This window comes from Phaethon lepturus, unplaced genomic scaffold (genome assembly GCF_000687285.1).
Source record: "Phaethon lepturus isolate BGI_N335 unplaced genomic scaffold, ASM68728v1 scaffold1855, whole genome shotgun sequence".
Taxonomy (NCBI): Eukaryota; Metazoa; Chordata; class Aves; order Phaethontiformes; family Phaethontidae; genus Phaethon; species Phaethon lepturus.
Window position 1 is genome coordinate 82,589 of NW_010538147.1, and position 9,872 is coordinate 92,460.

Sequence of the window (9,872 nt, forward strand, 5' to 3'; positions counted from 1 at the left end):
AATTTCTTGAGTGTCTGCACTCATTCATTAAGAGAGCTGCAAATGTAACTATTATTCTGCATTCAATTTCATTCCTCTTCATGAGTTTTTCTCTACTGTATGTGGTCATTGGCACATAAATTTTTGCTCATATAAAGCTATTTCCTTGTCTCTCAAAGCTATTACGTGGCTCCTCTATTAGTTTTCACCGGTGCTTTGGAGTTGATGACAGAAGTGGGGATGTGAATCCATCAGTAGACACATCTTAAATTCTCATAATGATATTCAAGAATTCAGTACTCAATTCAGTATTTCCCAACCCATTTTTATCCCAGTGTTCTGGAGCAAGCATTTCAGTAGTCACCAATCTGGGCACACCTATTCCACTTCAGTGCTGTTTTTTTCCCGGTAAGCAATGCTTTCACAATGAATCATCCTCTGCAGTTTCACCAGATGGGTGATTTTTCCCTCACGACTACAAAAGCAGTAGGTGGCCCCAGGTGACTCACTCCTGGGACTACTCTAGCTCTGCTTTCTAATAATCTTGGCCTCATTCTCTATTTTCTTCCCATCCTCTTGGGCTTGAACTCCTGTTATGCTATTCTGCAGTCTCTGCTAGCCCCTAGAAACAATTCACCACACGTTCCCCTGGGTGCTCTTGCCTCTTTGCAGTTTACATCTTGACAACATCACCTTCCCTAGCGATCCCTTCCCTCACGGATCCATTATTAATTTTCAGAGCACAATGGTGCTCACCACCACACGTTGGATCACATTAACTATAGTGCACAGTGAGCAGATGTTCTGCTCAGGAGATGAATCTGGTCTTTGAATTGAGTAATTAGGATTTAATCAGAGCCCAGTGCTATGAGGGACATCCACAAGGATTAGGTTTAGCCCCGAGATGATTGTTTAACTGGCACTTTAAATGCCCGTCTCTCTCCATTGAATACAAAGGCAAAATAAATGCCCCAAGGCTAAAGTTAGCCTTTGTAATTTTCCTCCTGTGTACACATTTTTTGTTCTATTTTTCCTGCCTTTATCAACACTGAAAATCATCTTTCCTTTTAAAACCCATTCATCTAGTTTTCTTAGTCCCTGTGAAACTCTTTGTCATGTTCTCCATCACCCAAGACTGTCAACTGTATCTGTCTAAGTCAAGTCTCTCCATGTGCTTAATAGAAATGTTTTTTTATGCCATACTTTTCCAGGCTTGCCAGATCATTGTCCAAACCTTTAGTAAACCTAATTTATGGTAAGCAAATCTCTTAGTGCTAATTAATTAACATTAAAAATAAGATATAACTGTAACAAATACTTCTGTGTACCTCTGGAAACACTTGAAAGTAGTGTTAGCACATTAAAGGCATGACTGAAGATAATTCCATTATTCGCATATACACACCCCTACATGCACACACACTGTTATATGAGCATTATTTCTCTTTATGTTGTCTTTATATTGGCTACCCAAACATAAGGAGGTCTTAATTTTAAGACTGGTCTGCACGCAGTGTGAAAGAATTTCATATCAAAGTATGGAGCACACACACTTTTTCGCAGCCGTTGTGCATATCAGCCTGTAAAAACTTTGGATGTCGTGCATGGGGTGGGCAATTGTGCCTATCAGCATCCACCCAGGTCTGCAGCCGTCAGTGCTGAACATGCCTGACTGTGGTGTGTGTGCAGATATAAAGAGTTTTCCATGTTATACTCATAGGGCCTATTATAGAGAATCTGTGTTCATTAGGGATGAGCAGTACGTTTTTCTATATTTTTTCAGAGCCTTAAAATATGTTCCATAATATATTTTTAGCTCAGTTCATTAAATACATGCACAAATGTGCTCACATATCTATAATTCCACTAGGCTACTGTTACAGTAATTCTAAGCAATATTCTAAGCACAAAATTCTAAGTACTGTACTGCGTATTTTGTCTTTCACTATTACTGCCTTGAGCTTCACAAACTTAGTTGCCAGAGTGACAGTATTTTAGACAGCCTTGTGAATTCAGGCCATTGTTGGAAGGCTATGTATTACATCTGAAGTGGTGGAGGGCAGATATTTGACATCAAGGGGGTTGTGTGGAAGTGTTAGAATTTTATTCATGGAAAGCCAATTGTGCTGCCATGCCTACAAGGTATTGTATGTCACTAAGGGGTATGTCAAGGTCTTTCTACCACACTGCTTGATTCTTGATGCCAATCATCAAAGAGCAATTGGAGAAAAGGTAAAATACTATCACTCTTGTATATGGTTTTTAAAACATACTTTAGATGGTGGATAAGAAACGTTGGTTGCCTTTCCCAAATACGGTAACAGGTTAATGCCCTTGTGCTTGGGCCATTGCACAAACTAGCTCCTGTCCACTTTGATTTTTCCTTTGATTACGGCAGGTCACACGCACATCAGTTTAACTGAACAGCAACACCGATAAATATCTGTAGCACTCAACTCAGCTTCAACCTCTCAGTCTCAAGCTAGGTATTGCATATGGAGGGAGGAGGTATTTCTTCATTTCTTCAAGCTGTCTCTTTGATAATACAGTAGAATCAATAGCAATAATTAACTAATCAAATGGTAATAACATACAGAAGAAGTGGAATGGAGAAAGGAAAAAAGCTGAAGTTCAGATTCAGTAGCATCAGGAATTTGTCTCAGGCTCAGCTCCCACTCACTTTGAATTTCCCCAGCTGTTCTGAGCCTATGTAGCAAAATTCACTGAAGTACCTTTCTAAGATGCTTCTCAGGAATAAATGTAGCTGCAAAGAAACCTAACGCATCAAGACAGCTCATAGTGGTCAATCTGACAGGAGATTTGGTCTGTGTATGCCACACAAAATCTCAAGGTGAAATCCTGGTCCCACTGAAGAAATTGGTAAATGTGGACAGGGCTTCACTCTATCTGCTTAATTATTTAAACTGAAAACTGCCTTATTTATGGAATGTGGACTGCACAAAATTAAACTGCCTTCATTTTATCTGTGCAGCATTTTTCCAGCCTCTGGTGTAGGATTCCAGCCTCTAAATGCAAAGGGGTAAGTGGAATTTGAAAGTCCTTTTTGGAGAACTGTTCCTTTCTCCCCTGGGCTGTAAATGATTCAATTACTAGGACATCATCAAAAAGGTCATCTGCCACGCTCTCAGGAACCCATGTCTCTCCTTACTTAATTTTGTCATAGAATCATAGAATAGTTGGGGTTGGAAGTTCATACAGAAGTATCACAGAATCAGAATTACAGAATGACAGAATCATTAAGGTTGGAAAGGACCTTCGAGATCATCAAGTCCAACCATTAACCCAACGCCACCATGAGCCCTAAACCATGTCCCGAAGCACCACATCCACACATTTTTTGAACACTTCCAGTGATGGTGATGGTATCATTCCCTATGTGTTAACTCCAAGATTGGATGGGTTTATTGTTTTCAATTTCTAGTAAAATAGTTCAAGGAAAAGAAAGAAAGGATGAAATAAAACGTTCAAAAGAAGATGCAACACCAGATCAATGGGTCTGGCTGTTGAAGCTGAAGGGATCCAGCCAAAAAGCCTACTCTAATAAAGGCAGTGTTGCATCCCTTTGCTGCTTCTAGAACAACCCCCCAAAACTGATGTGAGTCAGTGTTCCCTGAAAACTTCAGTAAACCCACAGTATTCTTATGAACTTTGCAGAGCTTCCTTTTTGATATCAATTGTTAACTGCAATATAAAATACCAATCGAATTACACCCCAATAGTTTTTGCTTGAGTAAAATAGACAATGAGGCTTTATTAGTTATATTAACGTTTAACGTGGAGTAAATTTGGTGCCTACTCTAACTACAAGCAAGGGTAACATGAATAAAGCCATGCTATACGGCCATTAAAGGGATGCCTCCTCCCACAACTTGTGGATAGCTTTTATGTGATGGATTTCTGTTCTCCATCACTAAAATCTTATTCAGGAGCAACAGAAACAAGCACTACAGTTGATTTATAAACCCCTAATAATTTGATTGCAAAAGTTTAAGACAGTATTGTCCAAAACTATGGAAATGGTTACAGGAGTAAATACATTATTGTTTTCACTGAAGTATGATAAAACTTTTTTCTCCCTTTTTTATTATATTGTCAACATACTAATGTGTAGCACAGTGGTTTCTTGTTCAGCATAAACCAGTAAGCTTTCCACATAAATCAGTCTTTTAAACATCTTTGCGTCTTAGTATGATGCCAAACTGTGGATTTAAATGGTTACATATGTCATATTTATTTGTACAGAATGTATTTCAAGTGACTAACTAGAACAATATTAGTAATACAAGCTTAGCAAAGTCTCAAGCTGCTGATTGAGCCATTGTGATAAAAATTGTATCACGAGACAAATATACTGAGTGACTAATGAATCAATTTTTGCCCTATTTCTCCCATCTGCAGACCCTTTTGCCCGTCAGTATTTATCAGGTGACAATGCAAGTTGGCATTTTGTTGTTGAAGGAAGTTTTGAATTAGTCATGACAATACCACCACTGAGATACAATAACTAATGAGTCGTGTCGCTTACAGCTGGAATAAAGTAATAATCAGAAGTTAACCAGGCAGCAATCAGCTCAGTCCCTGACAAGGTACATGTTCTCAGAAAAGGCATTTTAGGTGGTCAGGTGACCACTTACTATGCTTTAATGTTTGCTTTCCAGTCTATAGCTTTACTATGGAACAGCTTAAACATTACAGAAATTATGTACAAAACATGGTCAAAGAGTGTCCTAATTGTGCAAAACTCCTTCACAACTTCCTTTAGCAGCCCTTACAAAACCACGTGAAAATATAGGTGAAAATAATGAACATTATCTGTATATCATAACATTTCTTTTTTGACTCTGCTAAAAATATTGCAAAAAATTGAAATACTTCCAAACAGAACATGGTTTTCCTAAGAAAACGCATAGGCATCAGGTATAAGAGGTTGAAACTACTTGGTTCTGCATGATGTATTTACACATTTGGACAAAATTGTAGAACCATAATTCCCAAAGCTTTTTGACTCACACATCATGTACAACCAGGAAACTTTCTCCGTAGACCCCTAACATCTAATTTTCATTGCAAATAATGTTATGTAATCATCTAGTTTTTGAGATTGTAGAATCATACTCATGCCTAGATGAAGAGGTCTGTCACGACTTTAATGGCTACAAGCGGTGATCATTGCTAGGGGAGAACATTTTTCGCAGTGCATATCCCACACTAACCCAGCACTAACTGCTTTATGAACAACTGTATCACCTCTTCCTAGTGATCTACTGTCACCATCATAGTGCCTGCTCTATGCTTAAGTTTATTGTATTTTCTTAAAGGAGCAGTTGTTTGGCTGGCTGGAGACAGTTTTCTACCTGGATGGGTTAATAAAGTAACAGTGCATTGATTTATTTGAGAAAGGTTATTGCCACAGCAAGAATGACTGGAAGTTACTTGGCAGCTTGTTTTATTTTGGAAAGAAAACAGAGTTTCAGAAAGGGCTTGATTCTTGCAATTAGCTTGTATGTCTGAGATTTTCCCTTTTTTACTACAAGAGCTGGGCAGTAATGCAAAATGTTAAAAAAATGAATGTTTTTCAGTTGGTTTCACTGCTTTCCAACTCAAGCAAATGCCTATTAAAGCTCATTTAGAACATGTCCAAAAAATTGTTTTTATTATAATAAAGTAATAATTATATCTTAACTAGAGAAACAAGAACATTGGTAATGGCTTCTATTGGGCTCATGCCATTTATTATTTTAAGTCCAGACAAAAAGCCCTGTCTCATTAAAGGCGACTGATGCCTGGCATCCCCTGGAAGGTTTCCTACAAACGTCAAGCCTCCCTGCAGGACCTCCTCCTGCCTGGGCTGGGACCCTCTTTAGCTCTCAGTGTTTCCCAGCATGGGTGAGCCGCTTCCCTGCCGAGCAGGTCCGCTGCTTCCCTGACCCCATAAATGCTCTTATGAGTAGCTTGTGAAACGGTCCAGCGGGGCAAGAGATGTTGCCCCTTCCACAAAATAGAAAGTTTAATTTTTGTTTAATGGCAACACGCTCTCAACTAATACAATCCCATCCCCAGGAACTTCATGAGATTATTCTGTAATTTCACTAATTAGATATTTTAGATTCATCAACATAATTTGCATGGTGTCAGTCACCATAGAGCCTATTCACCAAATAATTCACCCAATAAACTCAGAATGAGCCCTTTTGTTTGTGATTTTGCAGATGGAGCACAACATTTAGTCATCATTCTTCCCATCACAGGTGGCAATCCCATTTTCTTAGTGACTATGCCTCTTATTATTTATCTGCTGCTTTCTTGCTGTTCCTCTAATTCTTTTTTAATCTTTGCACTATCCTACAATTGTTCCTGAATACTGATGTCTCCTAGAGTTTTTGTCCCTTGAAAAGACAGATAATGCAGCAAGTAGCTGCCATAAGTGCAAAATAAAATGCTTAACCACATAACCATTTAAGAAATATCAGCTCTGATAAAGATGAGGAAACCTGTTTCAAATCACCAAATAGCAATTATTATGATGACTTTCGTATAACAGTAGGCTGCATTATGTTTGTTCAAAAGTCAAGCAATAGAAGATAATAAAAGGGTCATTAATTAATGCTAAATGATATTACCTGTTTTCAACTATAAAATCAGAGACTGAGTGTAACTTCATTCCTACGATCTTTGAAAAAAAAGCAAATAAATGAGAATGAGAGAAGTGTTATGTATTGACTTCGAAGCAGGGCATATTCCTTACTTAAGTGGAGATTATAATGCTATTTAAGGATGTATTTGCACTCAGAGTGACTTTCTCTAAAATCTGTGTACATGTGTATAAACACATACTCATTTTTAAATATATATATGCGCATAAAGGTTCAGCTAGCTTAGAATTTGAAATTCAACTGTATTTTCCTCAGGAGTCCCTGACTATCTTGAAAGATACGTGCAGTTAGTAGATAGCTTGAGGTACATTTGAACAACTGCGTTGCCTTTACCTGCTGTTATTATCAGAAAACAAGAGGAAACTGCGTGATGTCTTCTACTCTCCATTTAAAAACACCACAGGCACTAGTAAGTGTTTTAAACCATCTTTGCTTGAATAACCGTCTTAATGTCATCTGGCGTATTCTGACATTCACTAGCTATTGCAAGTTAGGTAAAAAATTGAATATACAGATAATTTTCTATAATAAAATATCACATTTTGGTGATAATACTAACTGAACGAACACTAACTTCACGTACAACCTGACAGTAGAAATGATGATCTATTATGTTAATTAACTTTACCAGAGTTAATAACTCATTGGATTATTTTTCTCTTCGCTACTGCTTGAAACTACCAAAATCAGAATCCTGAAACGTATCCATAACTAATGTGGATCATCACAGCTATTATCGCTTGATATGTCTATTTTATATAGCTTCAACGATTTAATATCTGGTCCACAGAGCTAACATTGCCATGAACTGGATGCATCATCTCCTGCAAAATGATTCCCTTTTCTAACATAATCTGGTGCTTCTCTGCTTTACTGGTGTCTTTTAGGTCTTTGCTTTAGCATGTCAACACATACAAAACTTATGCAGCTTATTTGGTTGTCATGTGTTATCTACATGACATTATCAACATTGCCAAGCACCTGCTGCCTGGCAGCAGCATTCTCTGCGTTGGGACGTGCAAAACCTGACTGCAAGGGGATCTTTGCGCTCGGGTGTAAACATTTGTATTGCAACCATTCAAACCGCCATGAAATGAATCCCCCTTTCTGCGTCATAACAGAGAAGGGAACATACATTTTTTTTGTGCAACTGTTTAGCATCTAGCCTGAATTCTTCTCATTTTCCTGGTTCGGACTGCTATGGAAAATTCAGACTAAGCACAAATTAATGCTCTCATCCTTTGGCACAGGTTCCGATTTCTCTTTTCTCAGCCTGTTGCACTGTCCTGAGTCATGATTCCTTATTCTTGGTCTTCAATTCCCTTGTTTCTTTGTTTGATCCAAACCCAACTGTGTCATCTACAAATTAGATGTGACAATTGTACGCAGCAGATTTTTCAAAGGTATTTTGGATACAGAAAGCAGCAAGTTTTAGTGATGCAAAGACTTCGTCTACTTCAATGTTTCAGTCTAATCTTTGATCTTGCTGCTCCATGTATATACCATTATACAATTATCACCTATGTGTCCCTGAATTGTCACGTATTTATTCAAGTCCTCACTCTTTCACTCATGCAAATGCTTATTTGCACAAGTTCCTTCTGTAGGTGCAGTAACTGCGTTGTGCAACTGCGGTAAGCAATCTTCCCTGCCGTCTCGTTTTGCGTTTAGAAATGATCGATAGTAGAGGAATTGTATCTGTGGCTAATGCACAGACACACACACCTCATAGCCTTACAGACCTCCTTACGCATAATTACGAAGCATATTCCCTTGTATTACAATAAATAGAGAAAGCAATCCATATTCATGTTGTTATGGCATCAGGCAGGATGGATAAAATCCTGCAGTCCCACTGAGGTGAAGTCAATGGGATTTCTACATAGTAAGAACTGGAAAAAAGACATCAGGAATTTTTCTGATATCATTAAGAGGCCCTTTCTGTATTACAAGTAAGGTGCATTGTATTACCCACTGTTTTCAACTGCAGAATATTTTACCGTTTGTCGTATTACACTGCATCCTGTTAGAAGTTCTTATTTAGCAGCTCTTACCACCTTCACATGGAAGCAATTGGACTCAGATCATGTGAAAATCTTTAAGGTGTTGTTAAGGAGATAAAGAATTTGAGGGGTTATTGGAAAAAATGAATTTAATGTCTTTGCTTACCACACAGGCAAATGCTTACTTTTATTTCTGTTTCCAGAGACAGAGCTCCAAAAATGTATGAGCTACTTAGGAGTAAGCTATTACTTACCACAGACTTTGCATATTTTAGAACAGTAAAATCAGTGTGGTGCCAGAGAAAGTCCTTGCACAGAGCGGACTTGTGTACCCCTCCTTGGGGAGAGGTACACAGATGCATATACAGAGAGGCATACTACTATTTAAACTCTTCAGTTAGCTGGAAAATTCATCCTTCAGCCCTACATCACCCCTGAAATTTGGATACATCAGATTTCAGATGAATATTTTATTTTACATCTTAAAGGCTCTTCACTACAAGAAGTAAAATAATTGTTATTAAATTCTCAGCAGATTACAAGGCATCTCCAGAACAGAGTGAAAAGGAGAGATTTGGGCCTTTGTGGTGCGCAACTTACTGAGCACTGGGGAAGAGGATTTTGCTTTTTGAAGAATATTTGCCTCCAGCATAATACCAATAATGGAAATAATATCAGATCATATAAAACTGAAGCTTTTATTCTCTGTAGAACTAAGGAATGATGAGAGAAGTACGCTGAGAATTTTACCCTTTAGATTAAATATTTGAATCGTGAATGTCTGAGACAATCAGTTTCAGTTCTGAAATTACCTTGCTATCTCAAGCATAGGAAGAATAAAAGACACTTTCTGTATTACAATTAAGACATGGAAAATTTTATTTTCAAGAAGATTTTATGCTTAACACAAGAGAAAGGTCTTTTTTTAAAATAGCGCTTAGCCTTAACGCCAGCTTTTCTAGCACTAGCTACACTTCAGCCCGTGCGTTCAGGGAGCGACCTGGACCCCGCCGCAGCCTGTTCCACAGAGAAACGCGCCATTGCGTCGGAACGCCGGCCGGGACACCTGCGGGATCGCGACTCACGCCCCGCCGCCAGCCTTCGCCGCGCCGCTTCTGTTCGCCGGCACAAACGTCGCGCCTTTCAGCTGACATCACAGCTGCTCACCGCGGCAACTCTCCCTATTGCCCGCACAGCAGACACGTAGCAGCGGGGC

General features: G+C 38.7%; 1 protein-coding gene across 1 annotated transcript in view; it reads right to left on the reverse strand.

Moving 5' to 3' along the window:
* The window catches only part of FAM19A1 (family with sequence similarity 19 (chemokine (C-C motif)-like), member A1), a 78,174-nt gene that overhangs the window by 67,652 nt on the left and 650 nt on the right, over nucleotides 1–9,872 (reverse strand). The gene's annotated exons all lie outside the window — the stretch shown is intronic.